Source organism: Oxyura jamaicensis, chromosome 5, assembly GCF_011077185.1.
Source record: "Oxyura jamaicensis isolate SHBP4307 breed ruddy duck chromosome 5, BPBGC_Ojam_1.0, whole genome shotgun sequence".
Lineage (NCBI taxonomy): Eukaryota > Metazoa > Chordata > Aves > Anseriformes > Anatidae > Oxyura > Oxyura jamaicensis.
In genome coordinates this window covers 28,077,483-28,101,152 of record NC_048897.1, presented here as the reverse complement: position 1 = coordinate 28,101,152, position 23,670 = coordinate 28,077,483, and the positions used below count along the sequence as shown (strand labels likewise).

General features: G+C 43.3%; 1 long non-coding RNA gene across 1 annotated transcript; it reads left to right on the top strand.

Annotated features, from left to right (window-relative positions):
- The first annotated feature begins 3,181 nt into the window (after positions 1–3,181).
- Positions 3,182–12,537, top strand: LOC118167683. The gene is made up of 4 exons (XR_004751225.1): positions 3,182–3,363; positions 3,397–3,432; positions 11,501–11,627; positions 12,200–12,537. It is a non-coding gene; the product is annotated as an uncharacterized LOC118167683 (long non-coding RNA).
- Positions 12,538–23,670: the final 11,133 nt, after the last annotated feature.

The following is a 23,670-nucleotide window of genomic DNA, read 5'->3' as shown; positions in this document are numbered from 1 at the left end:
CAAGAAAAAAAGCCTCCTAAGGTCTGCCTTTCTACAGGCAATGTACCTTTGGGTATGAATTTCAGAGTGGGTAGAGAATGTAATTCTGCTTGGCATGGAAATATATACTAAGTGGAAATAAATAAATTTAAAAAAAAGATTCAGGAAATATTCTTAGCTTATCAGTTCTATGCGTGCATTAGCAACTTAGATGAGAATAGTTTCCATGGTGAAAAGTTAACTGTGCATGCTTCTGAACTGTTATTGCAAAATAAGAGGAAGGGGGAAGTTTAATAACTAATGTATTGGGTTGGGCTTTTTGTGTTTTTTTACATATCTTTTAGCAGCTGTGGGCAGGGGAGCATGGAACGGACATGTTTCTGTTCTCAAATGGAAAAAAATAACCTTCAGAAATTTTCATTGGACAACATTCAGAAACTAGGAGCATTCAATATTTTTCTCTAGGCAAAGGAGAACATTTTATGAAAAGGCAAATCGCAGGAAGCACCCAAACAGATGAAAATTTGAAATATTTTTTTATATTTTTTTAACATAGTCTTCATTTGCACACCCAACCTATTGGTGCAGTTAGAAAGCACTGCAGATTTATATAATGAGAAAAATCAGTTTTCTCATTTATATAATGAGAAAAATAAGTTAATAATATTTTAGAAGAAGATCAACATTTTCCAAATGTGAATGTCTAAAGTTGCATTCATAAGTCTTAAAGTTTAGCCTCCTACAGAAGAATATCTTAATTTTTAATAAGCTCTGGACATACGCAAATCCCATTGGAGTTGGGAATAGATGCTAATTTGAAAGTAAAATAACTTTTCTAGAAACTTATATAGGGATTCTAAGGTATCAATTCTCTTCACAGAAAGAGTAAAATCAATGCTATCTGAGCTGATGATACATTTAGGTCTTCTAAAAACTCTTCTTCTTGGACCCAGATCTTCAGTTTTCAGGTTCAATGTCTGTTTTGCTGAAGAGTCCACCTTTCTGCTCTCTCTCCATCAGAGCAGATGTGGACCAGTGGGAAATTTTGGGCAAAAAAAATGCCTAGGTCATGCCAGGGAGGCTGAATCTTGCTTTTTTGGAAAGTACTTCAAGATAGCACTGAAGTAGAGCATGTGGCTTGTGTGTTACACTACAAGCCATGCATCCATACTGCCTTCAAGGGACTGCTCAAATGCTTCAAGTTAAATATCTGTGAGTACTCTACTGGATCAGAGGCCAGCAGATGTGGCAAACAGGGAGTCACCTGCCAACTGCTGATTTTGTCCTACACAGTGGAACCCTCTGCCCTACCTTTGTTTCCTTCTACACCATTCCGTGTCATACCACCTCTTCAATTCTCAGATCCCCTGCCGAAAACATCCGATCTCTTTAGTGACTGAACTAGATGTTTGCTTGCTCTGTAGGCAGCCATGGAGGATTGTGTAATGGGGCAGAGCTGATGTTTCCACAGTGCTCTGGGGAAGCTCTGCTTTGCATTATTTTGATGCCATGTAATGGTCTTAATTTTTAAAGGTTACTTTTGGACACTGGATTTCTTGCTTATGCTTGCTGATTTCAGCTGGCTGAGGCTGATGCCGGCTCTCTGCTTTGCCTGACCTCCTGTGAAGAGGAAGCAAGACGATCCTTTATTTTTTCACAACCAGTCTCCAAAGGAGGAAAAGCCCAGTTCCCGATTCAATTTGCAGTGCTCTGCAATGCAATTCCCTCATGATACCCTCTTCTCTCCTATTTTTTTGCTGTAAATTGCAAAGGCTTCACCAATTGAGCTGCAAGCCTCCCTTGGCATCTACCTGTATCTGTAGCAGACAGGCAATACCTTCATGTAGCTCCCTCCAGACCTTTGAGTTTGCCTATGGAAACTTTGAATGAGCTGAAGAACTGTGGTGGATGGGTAGAGTTGTAAAAATTGCCCAAAGCAAGGAAGTAGATGTGCAAGAGACTAACAGCAGCACCACAGCGTCAACACTAGTGAGTCATCTCCCTGTTGGCACTAAGCACAAGGGTGACACTGCCCAGCAGTGACCCAGAAGACAAGGCCACTGCCTTTCTTGCAAATAAATAGTGTTTTTTCCACCCTCTGTACAACAAAGATCTTTATTTTTTTAAGCTAATGAGACTGCTCTCTATATACTGAGTTCAGTTACATTTAAGCAACTTAGGTATATTGTATAACAGCAGAGCTCCTTGGCATTTATACAAAGGGAAAAAAATCAGATGAATAAACTCATGTTTTATGACTCAGCAGACAGAGTCTCAGTTTCTGGCTTTCACACAATCCTTCTCTGCAACCTTGGGCAAGCTACTTAATTGCTTTCTGTGCCATCAGTAAAAACCTTCCCTTCTCTGTACCTCCTATTTTATCTGTAGACACGTTAATGCAAATATTATCCTACATATTTGCATGGTACCTACCAGCTAGGGAACTTTGCTCCTGGTAATCCCTAGGCATCATTAGAATTAAGAATAAACCAGTAATATCTGAGTAACATCAATTTATTTCAGCCTACACTCCTTTAACATGTCTTCTGGATGTCTTCCAAATATTGCCAAACTAGAAATGAAAGCACTAATAAGAATGTATCTCCTGTCATGTAGTCTGGCTACAGGTTCCACAAATAGAGAGCTTTCAATGCTGAAGACTGAGCACAGATGCCATGCCAGCAGGGAACAAGGCTGCAAAGGGAAAGTTGGAGCCATGAGCTGCCTGGCAGTTACTGTGAAAAGTGACCTTTTTATTCACTGTAACATTCTTTGTCTCATTTTCTTCCTGCCAGAGTGGTGTGTGTGTACAGGTGGGCAGAACCTACGAAACATGATTCCTTGCCTTGCTAATGTCATGCTTACCGTTATTAGGGAGCTTTTCTTTTTCCTCTTGGATTTGCACCTCAGGTTCTGCCTGCCTCCTGTAAGAGATTCCCAGGTACAGATCAAGGAAGGGGAAGGTGAAATACTTCCTGAAGAGTTGCCTTTGGAGGTCAGCAAAAATTATAACACATGCAATACGTAAGGTACCTCATATTAACATGTAAATAAAAACCAGTTCTTCTGAAGTTTGGGCAAATCTAACAGGATTTGTAGCAGGATATTTTGAAAATAAATAAATGCTGAAGAAGAAGAGAAAAGAGAACAGGCAAATATATCCACCAACCTTCCTTCTCAATCAGTTTCAGGTGTGCCCAATTTTGCCTTGAAACTACATTCAAGCAACAGGGTGAGACTAGTCTCTTTCAGCAGTATGGAAGGGCTTTATAAGCACTCATATAACAGCAGCTCTCTTTTTGGTCTGTTTTCACAAGCCTGTGATGCCTACATCTGTATCAAGACTTAGGTTCTTTGGTACTGTGCTGCTTCTGGCGGTGTGAGGTATTGGTACTGTGCTGCTTCTGGCGGTGTGAGGTAGCTCTTAGAATCGCTCTATAGAGGTCTGGTAAGGTAGGTGGGATAATTTTGTTTATGAGTTGGCCCAGAGTTTTGCAAAGGAGAAGAGAGGATGGCACAGTCTTTCCAGAGTCCTGTTCCAGTTGGAGGGAGACTTCTGTGGCCTGTTATGAAGTGCTGGAGGTTTACATTTAGCTTTTCCTGTCGGAAGAAATGGATCTGGCAAACAGCCAACTAGCAAGCTATTTCTGGGAAACTACTTTCTTAATAATTAAAAGCACCTGGGCAGACTTTCCTTGTCCAAACAGCACTGTCTAGCCAGGCCTTGGGGTCAGAGATTCAAATGTGGAGTGGCTTTAGCAGTGGCAGAAGTTTAGGAGGTCATGGTAGTCCTTTGCCTTGCACATCTTGGATGTCCATTTGTGTACCTGAGGTAAAGTTGACAAAGGACTGAATGAAAGTCTGTGACCTCTAGAGCGTCAAAAGCTCCTTAAAAGCCAAGTGTTCATTCTGGTTGTGCCAGATGTTCAGAGATAATGAAATGAACTTAAAAATTATGTCCCCTACCCTGTCCCCAGCGATGCCTTTTGGGTGGTGACCCTTTAGGGATCATGTTTCTAGACTTATTCCTGCAATCAGGAGGGACCCAGTCACATTTATTTTTAAAGAAGGACTGGGAGTCTTTCCTGCCCGTGATGCAGGTGTAGGTACTTCTGGAAGGAGAAAAAGCTGCTGTTGTGAGGCTGGCAGTCAAACTGTTAGAGGTGGTGGTGATCTTGAACTCATTTGAAATTAAATGAATTCAGAGGAATTGAGATGACTGGAATTATTTATAGTTGAATGGAAGCAAGATCAGACTTTGTATTTAGGCAGCTCCTACTTACTTAGTAGCTTTATTAGTCAATAGGTGTCTTTTTGAAAACATGGTGTTTCTACCTGATGTCATCTAGGGATGGAAGGGGGGACTGCCAGGGCATCCTGAGAAAACATTTCTCAGTTGGCTAACAGCTGTCTTCCAGCTTATTCTGCCAGAACCTAGATGAGGCAATAAACCTTTCACTGCTAAATGTGGCAGTTCCTGTAGTTCGTGGGATACCAGGAAGGAATATGGCCCGCATTTGTGGATAATGTGCTTTATAGATGCAGTAGGCCAAGTACAGCAGTCCTTTGTGTCCAGGGAAGAGAAATTAGAGAATGTACTTGGTAACTACCCTCTAGAAGGGAATAGCACCACCATTAAGTGGTAAATAGGTTCTTTATCTCTTCTGTTGCGTAGGTATTACTTATGTCTACATACACCTTAACCTCTACCTCAGGCTGTTTTTGTATACAGCATCCCAAATGTCAATAAAACACACAAGAAAGCCAGTAATTACCACACAAAATTAAAGGGATTAAGATAGGATGCTAGATAATCTACCTAGATAGCTCAGTTAGATTTTTACCTTAACTAAATGAACTTGTTCAGAAAATCTAAGCTTGTAAAGAGCATGTAGATGACAATAAATCTGTTATCCGCTGCTTTTCTGAGCTGCAGGGATTAGAAATCTCTCAAAAGGACACCACTTTGAACCTGCACGGCACCTGCTTGCCTGAGGTTCAGGTAAGGTTGGTCAAACTGCCATGATAGGTGGGCATGGGGAGTCTTCTCATGGCAATGATGCTTCCCCTGTATCAGGTGTTAAGTATTCCTCTTGGGGGTGTTAGAGCAAAGAAGCCAGTGACTGAGAGCAGAGAACCCAGGCCTAGCCAAAAGCATCAGCCTCAGCATACCTGGTTTGTCAAAAATAACAGCACAGTCTGACAGGAAGCCCACGTGGTGTATTTATGGCCACATCTGCAGTGCTTTCAGCCACAGATAGCCCTACCTCCACTTTGCAGTTTGTGGTGTGGCAGCAGCAATGCTTCTTGAACAAGAAAACTTATTTTCTTTTTTAGCATTTCCCTGCTTTTGACTTGCAGCTTTAATATTGAAGATCTGTGCTGTATGATTCATGTTCCTGGTCAGCCAGCTCAAACACTATTTCTTTGCTTTGGTATCACCTGGAGGTATGAGTCTTGTGGAGAAATAAGGCAGTAATTTTCTGCCATACCTGTGCTATCTGTTTTGCTTTCACCCCATTCTCTTCCTGTTTCCTTTCTCCCTGGCCACTGTGAAGTTATTCCTTGCCAAAAAGGGGCTTTTTTACAGTGGCACAGAGTATCTGTACTGCTGTAAAGCCATGCTGAAGACAAGACACTTGTTTATACTCAAAAGGAGTTATGTGCTTAATCTGGGCTGTCTTCAACTAGCAACAGAGATGACAGTTACAGCTCCTTAGCCAGTCACTCATGGGAAAAAAAAAAATAATCGAAAAACCCTGCATCTTTTCTGGCACAGAATATAGTCTGTAGTGCTGTTGCCCTGCTGCACTGTCTCACTTTGGAGTTTGCTAGCAGATCTGCAGCAATTAGCAAGAAGAACAAGTATGAAAATATCAAATGATCAAATGTTTTCATATCCTGTAAAGTTCCTGCAACAGTGTATATCTATACAGATGCACTTTGGGAAGTTCAGGATCTTTAGGAAAATGAATTCTTTCAGTTTTAAGAGAGCAGACTATTCACCCAACCTTTTTAAGTTGTCAAATAGCTGTAAAATTAACTTGGACTATTGTTGGTGAGTACTTGTTGAAGCAAGCAGAATCTAATCTATCAATTTCTAAGTGCCTTCCATGGGATTTATTTGTAATTGTTGATGTGGCTTGCTTGCCCTCTGGGCACTTGTTTTCTTGCAGAACAGAAGCACCATTCAGAACGGCCTATTGTTTAACTAAGGAATCGCAGGTGGAAACATCACAGACTGAAACTATTAATCCAGAAAGCAATGTACTAGTCTGTCATTTTTGTTCATATGCAAGCGCATATTTTTAAAATATGCGGGAATAGCAATAGCAGTACTTTATTGTTTGTTTTGTTGTTCATTATTTCAGCGAGAGTTTAATGAATGTGAGAGCTTCTTTCCAGGAACATAAGGAAGGTGCATAGCACTGACTGCTGAAGTAGTAGATAGCAGTTTTTCCTTAAGAAAATACATACTAAAACAAAAAATCTAGAAACAGAACCTGAGAATTTTCAAAGGGATATAAGCCAACTTGGCGCTCAGTTCTCATTGAGAGTTGAAAGGGCAATGTAAGAATTTGGCCAGCTATGCCTCAGCATGTCTTGCAGGATGTTTACGGCTGTAGTGCCACAGTAAATAGCAGGTTATTGCCAAAACATCATTTCCAGTCTGACAGGACAAGTAAATGAACAAAGATCAGAGTGCATCACCAGGCATTAGAATTGCAAGTGCAGGGATGCAAATTCAGAGCCAGGGAGTGTAGCCATGCTAGCTGGGATGTGAACTGGTAATTTTTTGATGTCAGCTTTTGTTTTCTTCCCAGGCAGATGTCTTCCTAGCCTTCTTGCCATTGCTTTTCAAGCTTGGTTGGTAGGTTTAATTGTTAAAATTCTTGAAACCATCCCAATTCAATCACACTGGTTTAAGCCCAGTAAATAGCACCTGGTAGCCACCAAAAAGAGGCTCAGGATGGTCTCAGTCTCTCTCTGTGCTGAATACCAAGACTCCAGGGACTCAGACTTAACTTCCTTACTTTTTGCCTTTCTGACACTTCTTGTATACCTATGTAAAAGGCAAAAGATGTTCAGCTTAAAGCTGGCATTTGTGCTGGTTATATGTAAAACAGCACAGTTGTGCTCCAGATTTTTATTGCTCAACTTACTGGTTTTCCTGCTTCATTACAGTATTAGCAAAGGTAGATTGCTATGGAAAAAAATCATGATTCAATACTGTGTGTGAAAGGAGTACAAGTGGATGCATCCACATCACTTTTAGGGGCAATCTCTGCAGTGAAGCAAGAGTTGATTGACTCCGGAAACTGTAGTCACCTAGGATATCCACCAACTGTTCTTTCCTAATCTAGCTGACATGCATCACCCTTGAAAAACATCTACAATCTCGTATAATTTCAGCCCATTCTTTTTTTTTCTGGGGGGCTGAGCAGAAGACATCATGAAAGCCTGGTTAGCCTAACCCTAACCCCTAACGCTAACCCTCTGCCACTCAGTTAACAATGTTGAAAATAGGGGAAAAGGAGGCTTGATCATTTTGTCAAATAAAATATCATTATTTGCTTTTTAATTTCTTTAACTTGTTCCTTCTTTAATATATTGATATTTGCCACTTTGGGATTTGAGCAGCCATCTATGGCTAGAGATTATGGTCCTTACATTTGGGAATCTTGGATCTGTTAGTTACCAGTCATTTTGGCAAGTGGTGTCACAGAGCCATGGTGTTACAGACAAGTTTAAGTCCTCAGTTTTTAGAGATGGCAGGATCATTGTAGGACATCGTGGCAGATGGTACTTCTGGACAGCATAGACTATTCAGCCGCTGTCTTTTTTTACTGTCCTATGACAGAAGTCCCCAGTCATATCCACACATATCTACATGTAGTTCACATCGGCCAGGTGACTTCACTTGTTCAGTAGAGCAGACTCAGCAATTGTGAAACTTTGTAGCACAGCTTTAGAAAGCACAGGCTCCCAGATTCTCCCAGTATTTTCCAGACTCGTGTCAGTCCCTGCTGCTTTTTGCTCTATATGCCACCTCAGACCTGTCCCTTATTTATGGGCTGCTGAGATACGATTGTGCCCTTTGGCAATCCCTGCAGAGATTGTCTGTCATGAACATTGCTCTCCTGTCTGAGTAAAACTCTGTATGTTTGTTGTGCTAGTGGTCCTTTGCAACTCATGACATTATTCCTGCGTGAAGCCTAGTGACTACATGGGATGGCATTCACAAGGCAGGCTATAGGGCCAGGATTTCTTCCCTACACCCATTGAAGCTAAGCCCATTCGTTGCTGCATAGAAGACAACCTGCTTATAAGACTGATGTCTGTTTGAACGTGAGTCACCTACAAAAATGTTCTGTTGTGTTGGGAGTAGCTCAGGTGCTGCAGATGCTTTGGAGTGTGATATTCTGTGGGTTTTCAATGCATATTTTCCCCTCAATTATTATGTAAAAGATATCCTCCCTGCCCACCTTCCCTCCCACTCAGGAAACTGGCCGCTGAATGAGAGTAATAGATTGACTGAAGGTGTTTCCTGCCTCCGAAAGTCATTTTCAGTTATTGCACTCTGAAGTCGTGTTGAAAGTCAGGTCAAAAAAAGAAGACAAAAGCTTGTATTCAGTTTGTTCTCTTTTCTAGCTTCCACCATGGCAACAAAAAGCAACTAAAACTGTCTTTCTCCTCTCCCTCAGTCAAAAGAAAACCATTCCAAACCTGGCCTAACCAGGACACAGAAGTTAACTTTCCTCTTTCAAAAAGTGACATAGCCTTTGAATGTCCTATTTGGTCAAATTTCACCATCCAACTTAAAGATGGTCATGCCAGCAGCTCAGTACACCTTTTATTCCTTGTGAGGAACATAAGAAAAGGCAAGAAAATGTGCTGCTTAGGAGTTACAATACTACAGAGCAGTCCTCAGCCAGTAGCTCTGGCAGCTATAGACTGTGGAGAACTTATGTGAGCAGAAACCAGGTTAAATCCACATCCAACTTCAGAGACATTCCAGCATCTATTATAACAGTAGAATTATCCAAGGTGCAGTACTAAATAGGTGTTCTATTTTTTTTTTAACCAAAGCTGCTGCTGAGTGTAGCATTTGCTGCAAATTCTTTTTCTGCCTGCAGCTAGATACCCCAGGAAGATCCACAGCACTCATGAAGAGTCTCTTCTCTCATTCACCTCTATAACCTTTTAATGAGTGTAGCATTATCCCTTCCATGCACTGCACTGCTCTGCTCTTGAGGATGGCTTCTAATGTCATGTCCAGTGTTTGCCATGTCTCTGAGGCTGGGCAGAGAGACTGAACTGTGTGCTGTGATCTTCCATTTGATCTGAGAACATCAGAACCAAACTGAGTACCAATTTTTGTTCTGTTTTATTAATACTTGTGTGTGGACATAAGTGTAGATATATAAAAACCTTCTCCTGTGAAGACCTTTAGTCAATCTTCTTTTAGTCAGTCTTTTCTTCCAAGGTTATTTTAAAAGCAGCAGAACTGGATTAGTTCCCAGGACAACACTGTACATTATGGTGAGGCATGTTTTAGTTTATTCTCCCCTTATTTCTCTGTTGCAATATAAAAGGGACTGGAGTCCTGTTTTCCGAGTTGTTCCCAAGAGATGCATCTGAGTTCAGTGTGGTACATGGAATCCTGAAGGACCTTTTTGGGGTCTGAAGAAGTGGCATAAGTAAGAGTCAGAGCAATGTCAAGCAGAAGGAGCACTTTGGGCTTACATCGCTTCAGGGCACTGAGCAATGAGGGACAGGACAGAAGGCCGTTTGTCATTCAGCATGAGTCACACAGGTCCTGTCTTGCCTGAATCGGTGAACTTGGCAATGGCAAGCAAGAACACACAGTGCTTTTTGGATCCCAGTCTGAAATCATATCACTGAGTGCTTCCTCTCTTATTAATGACAATAGTAACGTACACTTTCTTCACCCATTGTCCTGTCTTCCCTATTTAAATGGCAAGCTGATGCTAACACTCATTTTTTGCTGAGTGCTTATATAGCACTTTGGTACAGCAAGGCCCTGTTTTGGACATGCTGCTGTAAGCAACTAAGGGATGCTCTATAGGGGAGGCCACAGATAAATCTATCCAGACTAGTGTCCTGTCTCTGTCAGCATTAGGAGATTGTGCTTAAGAAGAGCAAAGAAACCTGACTGCCATCTCAGGTCCATGACTAGCATCCAGTCTTCGATTCGGGATATTGCAGACTCACCTCTGCCTTCTTCCTATTTATGGACATGTCCTTGGATTTTTCACCCTTCTTTATGGAACTGCTTATGCCATTTGCCTTTAAAACCTTCTGTGACTACAGATTGCTATGTTTGCTGCCTGTTATGTAAAAAAAAAAACAAAACACACACACACACACAAAAAAAAAACTTATTGCATCTGTTCTAAGCCAATGTCTTACTAGTTTTGGTGTGTGGTTTTAAATCTAGGCTGGATTTAATGAAGAAAAGCTCTTTGTCCTATTTTTGGGTAGCCATCTCTGCTCAATTTGAAAATGTTACCTTTTTAAGTCTCTATTTGTAAGACAGCTATCATCTATGTCATTTTAACTGCCCTTCTCGGTGCCTTCCCTACCAAGTCCATTATGTCCGTCTTGTGCCGCTGAGACCAGAAGTGCACATTAGTCAGGATGTGGGTGCACCTGGATTTTATGTACTGGCAAAATGATGTTCTCTGCATTGTTCTCAACACCCTTCCTGATGATGCTCAACAATGTGAAGCCTCTTTTGGCTGACACTGCATTGAGCCGATGAATGAAACTGTGAATAACTAATGAGAATATGCTATTGTGATCGAGACTGGCTGTGGTATGCAGTTAAATATAGCCATACTGATTTTTTTTAGAAACTATTTAATTGCCAGTCTCAGTGGAAGACTGATATTATCGGCCAGGGTGACTGCTCTGAATTGGACTGCTTTGGATTACTGTGTATTTTTGCAGTCTCCCCTTTCTCTCTGCCTGGAGCATCAATAGTGCACCTTACTGTACAAACTAGATCGGCCATAAGTAGTATGCCTGCACATTCCTCCTGGATTTGTGAGCAAGAGCCCAAGGCTACTTTTAAACTTAGGTCTCTTATTCAAAAACTTCATTATAAGGATGTGGAAACACTTCCCTCTGATGCTTCCTTTTGAAGAGGTTTTATGAGTCAGATGCACAAATTAACTTTCAGATGAAAGTACAGTGGAAGCTTTAGCCCAGGAGCAACACTTACCCGGTTTTATAATCCTGTCACGCATATAGCTTTAATATAAGCCTGTAGAATAAACATGATTTACCTATAGAAACAATTAGGCAACCACAGTTGTCTTTCAGGGAATTTCCAGCAGATTAGTAACAAGCTGTGAAGAGCCTGTGGCCTGAAATGCAACCTTGAGCCTCTAATTCCTGGAAATTATTTGTGTTGAGATGGTTATTGCTGCTGAACAATTAACACCTGGAAGACTCTAAAAATTCTGGGCTTTTATTTTTTTTTTTCTGTTTTCAGCATGCTACGTCCCACATTCTGTCATGAATCACAGCTTGTTCTCATCCAGCTCTTCCCTGTGGTCTGCATGGCTAGCATTCAACAAGAGTGTGCTATACAGAAGAGTCGTTGATCCAAGGAAACTGAGGTATACCTATTGTTCTTTCTCCACTGACTTCTCAAAATCTAATCAGAATAGCTTATTTTGGAATATTCACCCAAGAATTTTAAACACTCTTGTGGAGATGGACGTTTCATTAGAGTCTGTACATACAAAAAGAAGTTTGCTAACATTTTTTTCCATGAATCAAGTGGAAATTGCACCTCTGTTTTATGTTACAAAGCATTACATTCTTAGTGCTTTATGTTTCTTGGCACCTCCTACTGTGGCCATCTTCAGTATATCTGAGCTTATTCAAATGTCAGTGAATCCTGATAGGTCACTTCAGTGCAGCTGGTGTTATCTCACTGATGGCATACTTATAGCACACAATAAATGTCTCTGGAAAGGAGCTAGTCCTTTGAGGTCTGGTAACAGTCACTGGATATTGTACCCTACAACAGTAATGATTCTCCTATGCTTTCTCTGCCAGTTTAACCTCACTATATGGGAAACTGCTGATGACAATACTGCTAGTGATAGTTACAAAGATCTGCATTAAGGCAGTTCTGTCCTACAGACCTAGAAACACTCTGTTTTGCTACATGCAAATTTCACAGGATTCATACAGTTTCTTACTACTGTGGATGTTCCAGAGATGTGACTACCTCCCAGAACTTCACAGGCCTCTTGTTTCAGGTAACTGGCGTACGAGCAGATGTGAGGATTCAGCCATAAGTATTATATGAAAGTAATTATCATAGACTCTGCATAGCCTGTACATGGAAAGCCCCTTCAGCTATGATGGATCCAGACAGACATGCTTTTGTTTTAACTTCCTGTAGTGATGACATAGCTGGCTGGTTGCTTTCTGGAGCAAGGGAGTAAAATACCTGAAGACATACAATGCTTGCTACTTCTAAGATGGGTTCTATGGCCTACTGAGGAAAAACAAATGAGTGAACTTGAGAGTCTGGGAATGAATGTGAGTTCGGGAATGGCAACACCAGCTTCAAGGTTCTTGTAAATTTGAACAGGTCAGAATCCCATTTCTTGTTCTCTCAATGCCACTGCTGCTTAAATCAGTGGAGAGATTCCCACTGAATTTTAGGGCTGGCTGGATTAGCTGTTAGGCTGTTGTACTGGAAAGGCACACAACTGAACACACAACAATGTTCTTGCTGTGAGCTGGAACCGAGGATGGCCAAGTACGACTGCTCAAGTGCAGTTGTGCAGCACAAGCCTGATGTGCCACTGTGAAGGTGTTTGGTTGTGTTTAGATGCGAGTGAAACCCTGTCTGGGCAGAAGCTGCAGTTTGGCATCTTAGAGCCACCAGGGCTCTCTGCAGGCACAGGGAGCTGCAACAAGGACCTTGTGTCAGAGGTGTAATTTCTGAATTCTAGGGTTTGATCTGCAGAAGTTATCCCAGCGTTAACTTCAGTGCAGCCAGTGAGACTTCTGGCAGCCATGTGGCTCATCAGCAAGAGCCTTCAACTGGAAAAATAATTCTCAGGTGCCTTGCACAGAATGGAAAGTATAGAAAACATGATTTTATTTATTATTTATGATTTTATTTATTTTACACAGTCCTTATTTTCTTACTTGAATGTGCCCTAATGATTAAGTAGTTTCATGAAGGAATTATCTATTTTCTCCAAGCCTTACTGATAGGAAGGGATGAGCAGCCTCTTTATCTAGCTCTGATTCTCAAACACTTAGCCATTCACATGCCCTTATTCTTGGGAGTCTCCCCATGAACTCCAGGGAAAAAGCTGCTTCCCTAACGCTGTGCGTGTTTTGAGGGGAAGACGGGCCAATTGCAAACATGTGAGCTCCCAGCCTTTGGGAAAAGCAAGCCTGCCCGTGCTCCCGTAATTAAAGAGGCGGTGTGTAAGCTCACCTCGCTCGGCCTTTTCCTTTCTCCCGGCTGAGGAGACGCCTTAAGGGGCAGCAGGGGAGGTTACAGGGCCAGGGCGTCCAGCGGAGCAGACGAGGAGAGGGACGGGGCCGCCGGGGGGGGGGCGAGGGGTGGCAGGGAGCGGGGGGAGGCGGGGAAGCGCCAGCCGCAGCTCCCCCGCGCCGTAGCACGGCCATGTAAGGGGCGGGGGGAGCCGTGCCGACCCGTGCCGTGCCGAGCCCCGCTCAGGGCTCCCCTCGAGCTCCTCCCGTGCGCAGCGCTAGGGGGAGCGGCGGCCGGGAGGGCGGTGCCGGGGCGGGCGGCGCGAGGCCATGGCTCCGGGGGAGGCGGCGTCGGGTTGAGCGGCCGGCTGCGCGCCGGGAGCGCTCTCCGCCACCATGAGGCGGCTGCCGCGGCTCCTGCCTTGCCTCTTCCTCCTCCTGCTGCTGCTGCTACTCCTGCTGCCCGCCGAGGTGAGGCGAGACGAGACGCGAGGCGGGGGTCGCCCGCCGGGGCGCAGCCCGACCGTCGCACCTGCCCCGCGGGGAGGCCCGGGGCAGGTGTGCGGCTGGGGCCTCCCGGCCGGCCTTTGTCCCCCAGCGGGGCTCGGTTCCCTGCCGGGGTCCGGGGGGCTGCCCCCTTCTGGGGGGGCTCAGCTCGGGGGGGTGGCTACCGGCTGGCACCGGAGGCAGAAGCCCACGGGACAGCCGGGCGTGAGGGTGCTCCGTGTGCTTGCCTCGCTGAAAGCTACCTGAGGGATGGTTCTAGTCCCCCCTGCTGTGTATGGTAGCCTGCCCTTGTTGTGTCACCGTTGGTTAATTAGTAATGCGTTATTTGCACTTCTCCCACGCCAGTGATGCGCGTCACCTGCTGGGTCCCAGGCTTCAGGAGCGGTGTCAGTACTGGGCAGTAAAACCCTGCTATGGCGTGGACAGAGCAGGCCTGGTGGTGTATGGCCATGGGTCAACTGGAGGCCTCAATTGGCACAATTGCATTTCAAGCTTACCTCCCTCTACGCCCCAGCATGATGCAGGATATTCTTCCAAGAACACCTTTGGGTGTTGTAAATTGTAATCCCTTGCCAGGTGATCCACCCATTGCTGGCTGGCATAGACTTTCCCCCATGCTTCTCTTGGCTGATGATTCTCTAACATTTCCATAGGTATGCTACATGACTGCTGCGAACTGTCATGTCTGGGGGCTTGCTGAACTTTTGCTTCCAGAAATACTTGCTTGGCTGCTCTGCTTCGACCGTTTCTCCTACAGAAGCGTGAGCACGTGTTGGTATGAACCAAGGTGCTCAGTAACCTGTGCTGACAGTTCCCCTGGCTTGTGTTTCAGGCCCACCCTGAGTGTCACAGAGCAGAATTACACCACCTATTGTTGAACTGTTTTTTCCTTATCTTACATTGGTACCAGTTTGTGATTACAGCCAACAGTTATTGTAAATCTTTGCTTCATCCTCTTTGTATGTTTTATGTGTTCAGTTTCGGGTACCCGTGTTTCTGTAGTTCCATCTCCTTTTGCTGTTGTACCAACGCTGGGAGTCATGGTCTGACAGTGTTGAAGACTGCAATTTTTGACAGCCTCGGTTGTGACGTGACCCTTACCAGTAAGACTGAAGGGTTGTGCCAGGACTCTGGATTCACCAGCTCTCTTGACTGGTGCCGGTCAGTACCTTGTGGAGTTTTGAACGTTGGGAGCACCTGCTTGATCTCCTGAGGGAATGGGAACTGAGTCCCTGTGAAAATCATTCACTTGTTTGAAATAGCTAAGTTTCAGTACGGCTGCTTGTGGTGGTTAGGGGGGTAACGTGAAAAGTGTGTGTTGGATTTGTGTAACCCATTAATGCCAATAATAAGGATGTGAAATAAACCCTTAGTTGGAGGGAATGATTGCTCTATGCATAATTAGTCTTGCTGCCTGTTCCAAGTACCATTGACGTGGTTTTGTTCTCTAAAAATAAGGATGGCATCTAGTAGGGAACGGTTTGGCTCTGTGCGGTGAATTCTTGGCGCAGGTTAAGGCAGATGTCCATGCTGGCCACTGTTGTTCATGGTGTGGCATTTGTGCGGGTACAGGGACGTGGCCTGTGGCTGCCTGGTGAGTTATCCAGCTGAAGGACGAAGGAGGCAGCAGCTGGTGGGACCATCGGGCACATGCCATGAGCTGGGCTTCGTGTGGTGCTGGTAAGAAATTATGGCCCCTTGTCTGCAGTCTCCCTGCAAGCTTGCAAGAGGGACGACAGCGAGTTGGGTGGAAGCAGCTTGGCAGGATCCGGCCTCCATGTTGCCTCTGAGACGGCGGCTGTAGGGTCGGTGAGGGCACGGCACTCCTAACACAGGCAGCATTGTCGGCCCCAACACACGCGAGGGCCAGGAAGCATCCCGAGCTGTGGAACGGCTGTGTCACGGCAGCTCCTCAGTGGTATGACAGGCATATGATCTTTCTGTGGTGCCTTTTACTCAAGGATAAGCATCTTCCCTATTTTTTTCCTGAAATCACAAAATAGTGGGCAAGGTTGGCTTTCTTTTGTTTTAAAAACAAGACAAAAGAACCTTGTTTTGTGTTTTTATGGGAGCTGGTGGTTTGAGAATGATCCTATTGGTGATACAACAATGTAACATCCACTACTCAAAAGTAATAGACTTGTAAGCTCTTGTGTTTGTGTGGTTGTTTTGGTGCTTAGAATTACAAATGCTTTTTATGTGGACCTAACAGCCTGTTCTTACAGCTTATTCCCTGCACAGAACTCCTACTGATGCTGCGTGAGTCGATTACATAGGATTATGACTTAATTGCTGATGTGAATTTGGAGCTGAGGAGTTCAAAAGAAGCACCATCATATTTAAAATGTGGGCTTGCCATGTGTATATGTTGCATGTCAGTTAATTTCTGCTACATACTGGTCATTGTTCATCATCCTTGTTGATTCTTGTGTGGTACTCTAAATTTCAGTTCACAAAATTATTCTACTCATCGCATGAAAGAAAAAGATATTCAAAGTTAAGTACCATTTACAAAAAAGATTTAGTAAGTATTTTGGTGTAAATCTATGCATGGCTCCTGTAGAGCTTTAAAATATAATAAAGCTTGAGAAATGTGAGGCTACCTAGCTGCTACTACTGTAAAGCCACCCCTGAGTGAAGCCTTTAGCAACCGCCATTAGATAGCTACCTCAGTTTGGCATCATTGGTCCAGAGACCTGAGCATGCCTGGAGTTACGCCATGGAGAGCCAGAATGGAAGCTGTGGCTGTGGACTGTTTCCTTGTGTCAGAGGAGCTTGGAGATATACTTCTCATCTGTCAGGACGCATTATTTTCTGTGGTGACTGATGGTTGATGCTGTAATGCAAATGCTTTAATTCTTTTACTAAACCACAATTTAGGCTTATTTCAAGAGCTTCTGTGTGTTCAAAACGAGAACAGATGCTGCGAACACCTTCTGCAATGCTCGATAAATGCTTTGTTTTCAGCGCAGCACAGATGTGCACAGAGACTGCGTATTGCAGCACACTCCGTTGGTTTCCAGTGCTTGGATTTTAGTCCACAGCCAGCAACACACAACAAAATATCTTCTGCATATTTCAGATCAGAATTCAGGCCCACAGTGGAAATGTTGTCTGTGCAAACAGCCACGCTATTATTAGTACTTCCTCAATTATGTGAGCTACATGCAAGTCTTTGTTGAGGATTTTCATGGCATGTCATTTTTTTTGGTTGGAGTTGCTAAAGTATGAGGGAGAGAAATGGTTACTGTTTAAAATCTTGGGTTGTTTATTATGTAGGGCTGATTCTTACTAATCCATATAACTTTAATTTGTGCACTTCCGTCTTCCTACTACAGTTACAGGGTATCATGGAGTGAGCATTTCAGCAATGTCAGAGTGGTTGGGAACTGGAAATTTGACGTTCGTAGGTATGAAACCATCTCAAGTCATCTGTTTGCTTGTTTTTTTTTTTCTTGCTTAAAAGAAGATTTCTGATATGAGCAAAGGAGAGCAAAGCTATTGAACCAGTCAGTGTCTGCACAGCTGGACGCTAACCTGATGTGACTGCTTTTTGTTAGCCTTCAAAATTTGAATGTAGATAATACCTTGAGCATCATCAAAGGTCACTGGGAGCATAGGAGGAGCTAGCTGAATTTTCTTGAGCAGAGAAGGCCTACTGCTATGTAGGAAGGGGAGAGTGAAAGAGAACCTGCCTTAAATGGAGCCATCAGTAGGAAATCAGCTTTCAACAGGAGATGACTGTGCAGAGGAGGATGTTAATTGTGGGGGGAGGTTGCCAACTAAGTGTAGGTGAGCATGTGCTAACGTGTGAGACGTTAGCAACCGCTGGGGGGGAAAGAGTGATCAGGCATGTGCAGGAAGAGAAGAACAGAACAGATGCTCCTCTCTGGAAAGCGGCACCAAGGCTTTTCTCTAAGCGCTTTCCAGCTGTTCCCAAATGTATCTGCACATAAACAGGCCCCCTGGGGCTATTAATCCAAAATTCCAGGAAAAAATCCAAGATTAAGTGGGAAAGGTATTTCTGTAATCCAGCAAGGAATGGACACATACATGTGGTCCACCAGACCTGGATTGATGAACTCGTGGCTTTTAGTTATCTTCTGAGCTGTTGATGGGCATTTGGTGGAAAGGGCAGGGCAAGACAAGAACAGCCATATCTTGCCATAGTGTCTGCCTGATGGTGGTGGTGTTTGGAACCTCACTGAATGTGTGTAGGGTTGTTTTTCCATTGCCACCAGGACATTGGAAGAACCCCTTGTTCCCTTCTAATGAAACCCGAAGTGTGACTGTCACTCTTCTCCCACTCGGATTTATCTGAGACAGCCTGGGCCACAGAAGAAAGCCTCTGTCTCCATCTGTAGAAATGCAGTGGAAGAAGAGGAAACGATGCTTTCACCAGCATCTCAGAATAGAGGAAATTGTGTCTACGGCTACAGCCAGAAGAAGGAATGGGAGAAGAATTGGAATCTGCTGGGGTACCAGACCTGCAGGGCTGTAACGGATCTTGGATTTGTGTCCTGCAGGTATTTGCAGGGAAGAGGGCTGAGGCTTATGTCTGAAGGAGCCCTGCTGTGGGAAGGAGAGGGGCTGTTAGAAGGATGACCTCTAAGCTCCTGGTCAGTGTCAAGAAGCCTCCTTCTGCCCAGTACTGCGCACCCCTCTTGTCTTCCCTTTTGTATTCTTCTTCCACCTCCCACTTAGTTGGTGCACTTTTGACTTCTCTGTGTCGTACAGTTTTAGCCAGACTAAATGAGTAAAAGAAGTATCTAGTATGTCATTGGCAAATTCCTAATGCGTGCAGCTTCTTTGTTGTTGTCTCTTTTAAAATGCTAGGCCTTTTTGTTTTCTTTATTGGAAAGACTTCATGGTTTTTTGGTTGAGTGGTTTGGTTTTGTGGTGTGCAGGAGAATGCCATCTACATACCGTAGTACTGTTTTCGGTTTGCTGTGCACCATATGGGCTAGGGCTGGAATATAAGGAGTAATTTGTGTGAGCTCCCCCCATCCCTACTGAAGGTAAGAGATTTCTTCTTCTGAGCCCCTAAAATCGTCAAGGCAAGGCTTGAGCCACTGGATCTGGAGCTTTGCTGTAAATTACAGCCTGTGTACTGTAGCCTGGTGAGCAGATGCAGTCTCGTAGTGCTTCTTGTTGGAGGCTGTTGTGTTTCCAAATCGGGTTTTCTATGAAGTCTGTCCCTGGAAATAAGGAGGGAGCCGAGCACAGGTGCCCGGGATCAGGTTGGGAGCACTGTGCTCCGCTTGTGAGTCAGGGACATGCTGCAAAGGTGACGGGGCAGTGGCCAGAGGAGGGTGCAGCTTGGGTTTAGGGCAGGCCAACCTACCTACACAGTGAAGGTGTCACAGACTGCATGTTTCCTGCTGCCTCCCTCTGACACTCATTTTGCTTGCTGTGTCAATTGCACAGTCCCTGCAGGTAAATGGAGGTTGCTTTTTTTCACTGCCTGCCTTCCCTGCTATTTCCTTATTATCTCAGAGCATTCACTTGAAATTTTGAACTTGATTTTGCCCAAGATACCGTGCTGCAGAGGAACAAAGGGGAAAACCGTGGGAGCTTGTTCAGTTAGTGTCACCTGGCCCATGACTAACAGCAATCAATAGCAGCTCAAGGACAGACGATTTGGTGCTTACTGTCAGATTGGTACTCGGAGGGATCACATCCTTGTCCTTCTCTAAACTTGCTCTTCTGCCTGTCTGTGCGCGAGGAGGCCTGTGCGTTTTGAAGTAGAAGTGGCAGGGAAGATGCCGGTAGCCTCCAGCACCGGCAACATCCAAAATGGGAAGAGGAGCCCTGCCTGGCAAGGGCAGCGCTCCTGTGTGCTGGCCCCTCTCTCTGAGACCAAGAGGGAGCTTTGGCTGAGAGAGAAAGGGGCTCCCACCGTGAGCATCGGGGTGCAGGTGGAAGGAACGCACGTTGGTTTCACCATAGCAGAATGTAGCAGTGTGGAACTGTCAAGAGGTTGACTCAGCCTTGCCAGTGGTTTTGTCACAGAATTAGGTGTGCCGGTTTCGCTGTACTTTTTAACATTAAAACGTGATGTTGTTATGAAAACCAGGCTGAAGGGGAAAAACGGTGCTTGTGGAAGCCATCAAATTTACAGATGCAAAATTGTGTTGTGTTGGTAAGGAAGTTTAGCAACAACCTGGGTTTTCCTTCTTTTGTGGTTACGCTCGGTTGTTTTCTCTCATGCAGGAGCTTTACGTAATTATAAATACTTCAAAATGAGGGGGAAATAGAATGAAGAGTGTTAAATTGGCAAGGTCCTTTTAGGACATTAAATTTTGTTTTCTTTTATTACTTTTCTCCAGTGAAAGCAAACATGGGAGTTCTAATTCTTGGTGCTGCGCATATGATCTCTCATTTACAACCAAATTTGAATTTGGGGAATTATTGACAGGGCATGGCTTTTCTGCTGTGTGCATTACATTTTCTAAGTCCTAGTGTTCTTTCAGTCTACTTGCAGGATCAGCCACTTCTGATAATAGACTTGGAGCTCAATACCAATAAGAAAAATAAATAGTTTTTTTTTTTTTTTTTTTTTTTTTTTTTTTTTTCTGTGATCATGATTCCAGTGCCTTTTTTGTGTGTGAAGTAGGCTGTGCATTATTAACTGATGTCTTTGATGGCTTCACCTTTTACAGATTAATATTTCTTTTTCTTGTAAAGGAGAAATACAAGAAGCGTAGGGACAGTTTCCTTCTCACGGTTTTTGTAAAAGCAAGTCTTCAACAAAACTGAGGGAAAAAAAAAGAAAGAAAGAAATGAGAAGAAATAGCTCTTTCTTTGGGGAAGTTCAATGTCTTTGGTTCAGTTTGCATAATTCTTTATGAGGGGAATTCACCTCCATGGTATAGTTCCGTGCAGCTGGGCACTGGGGGAAATAACCAGCCTGTCGCTGAGGTCAGGATTTGGCCTTTTTAGCTGGTGTACTGCGGGCACCACAGATGCAGGCCTGGTGTTTAAGCACAATTTCCAATAGATGTATTTGCCAGCTGGAGAAAGGAGACCAAGATACTCTCACATGAGGTAGATAACATTAGCGTCTGCAGAATGAAAATACTTTCCTTTTCTTTTTTCAGTATCTCTGTAGTGTGAAGTTCTATTTCTGGAACTATTTCTGAGATAGAAGGAGAAAAGGGGGAAGATTTTTGTGTGTTTGTTTTGCAATTTTTCTGATGTGGCTAACAGACTAGCTAGTTATTTTTTCTAAAGAACCTTGTACTAGTTTTGAAACAACTCTTACAACTGACTGAAAAAGCACACTATTTTTACTTGAATGATCAATCATAATACATATAAATTAAATATATTGTCACATCCACATTAAAATAAACTATTTTTGAGTGCATGCAAAACATTTATAGATACTGGTATTATGAATGTGTTAACTCAAGTTCAATTTTAAATCGTAATTATGGAGAAGGACAAGGCTGTACAATCTGGAATTAGATCTGTTGGCCCTTTGTCCTTTAATCTCTGTAACAATGCAGGTAATTGTATGTATTTAATAAATCTCGACAATACTCTCCTTTGTGTCTATTAAAGAAAAAAACAACTTTCCTTTGTCTATAACTTTTATCAAGGACTTGCATTTGGTGATGTTAACGTTTTTAGGAGATGCTTAGAACTAGAGAAGCTAGGCAGCTAACAGCATATAAAAAAAATTATGCCTTGAATCCATTTGGAAGAAGGCTTCTTTTCCAGCTTAACAATTACAGATGAGATATTGTTATAAAGTATTTAGCTATTTCTTGTGAGATAAGACTTTAATGGCCAATGTCCTCCAGCACCATGTCAGAGCATTTTTATCTTGTCTCTTTCTCCAGCTGGAATGGTTTTTCATTATTGCTGGAAGGTAGTCGATCTAAAATACAAATGCCTTAACACAGGGTATTTATACGTGGATTTGAGACTATGTAATGAAAGTGTAATTGCTCCTGTGCTTTTATTGTGAGCATGTGCCCGATTCCTTTGTGACACTAATTTCTGATTTCTGCTATGCGCTCAGAGAAGAAGATCCACATTAAAGAAGCTAATAATTAGACTCTATATTCATGTAACTGAAAGCCTAAAATACTTGAAAAAAAGCAGTTATCCTTAGCTAAGTTTGTAATCACATAACCTGCTAAAAAAAAAAATCTGTTCAACCAGGCTATATAAGCTTTTGATGATTAAAGTATATAATGAGTTTATTGTACTCCATGTTAAGCAAACTTTCTTTTTCTTTCTTGCCTGCAATATTCTGCAAAGTACTGGCACTGCTAGTGAGAGTATGTGTTGAGCTATAGCCAGCAGCAAATATTTGCAGGTGGATGCAATATCTGGAACCGCCTTAAGTAGTATTCATTTCCCAGTACTACAAGACAGACCTACGGTATGTGGTTTAACTGGTATTTAACTATTGTCTTCTGACTCAGTCTTCATACTTTTAAATGCATCTGTTGATTTCCTGGTTCAGTCAGGGAAGCGTATGCTGCAGGAGAAGTGAACAGAAGGCCAGAGCTGGTAATTATTGACTACGGAGTATGCTTTTCCTCTTCTTCACCCCAGCAGTCTCTAGGTCCCTATGGTTAGGATTTCATCACAGAGTTGCAAATAAAGTAGTTCTCTTTTAAATTTCTAAAAGTTTAAGCAGCCAAAAAAAATCTTTTGTTTCACTTGCCATGTTTTGTTTTTGACTTGCAGGAAGGTACTGCTGTTCTGAGGTGGCAATTCTTTATGATTTACAAAGCAGCCCCTGCTCCATCCCGGCAAACCTGTTGCCCGCTGGCTGTGCTGTTAGGCAGGAGGTCATTCCCAGTGTCCTTCACTGTGCTGTATAGGTTATGCTTACACACAAATTCTGTGCAGTGCCTTTCTGCTTTGGCCTGTGAGCAGCGTGTACTGTGCTTGTTACAGTGCCTACCTTTAAGGCCCTTTACAGCACCTGACACAGTTGCTACTATTTATTTATTTTCCAGCTCCTTTTAAAGATAATAAGAATAGTCAGTTGCAATGTCCAACTCTGCCAAAGACCAGTTGCTGCAGATGATGGGGTGACCCCCTGTACTCCTGTGTGTGCAAAGCTGGCTGCAGGAAAGAAATCTGAGGTTGTCCTGAAAAAAAAAATAAATGTCAAAAAGAAACTAGGTACCTCACGTGCTGAGGTTTATTTGTTTTGTTGCGTGCAGTATTTGTCACTGCTGTCTTCAGATGGTTGAAATTAACTTTGAAGCAATGGTAACCTAAGCTTTGCAGTATTAACCTGGTTAGCTGAATGTTTTGTCTCCTGCAGAAAAATTTTGAAAAGATAAGAGATAATCAAACTTCACCTTCCCTGTTGAGCAATGGTCTCTTAATATTTGCTCTACCAAAGTAAGGGATTTGCTGCTTTGTCATCCAGGGATGCTGTAGGACTTCTGAAATCCTACTGGAGATTTGAGGATTAAGTTAATTACTGAGATTTTTTAGGACTTTGTGCTGTCAAGGTTTGTCTGAGAGCAGGGGAGCTGCTCACCTGAGCTGGAGGGCAGACAGGATGTTTCCAGAACTATGTAAATCCATTTCATGCTTGTCTTTGCAGGCTGCAAGAAAGCCAGACATGATGTGATGTCTTTCCTTCTGTCAGCTGAACAAACTGTTAGCATCTGAAAAGGTTCTGATTTCCAGCTGTGCTCTGGCAGC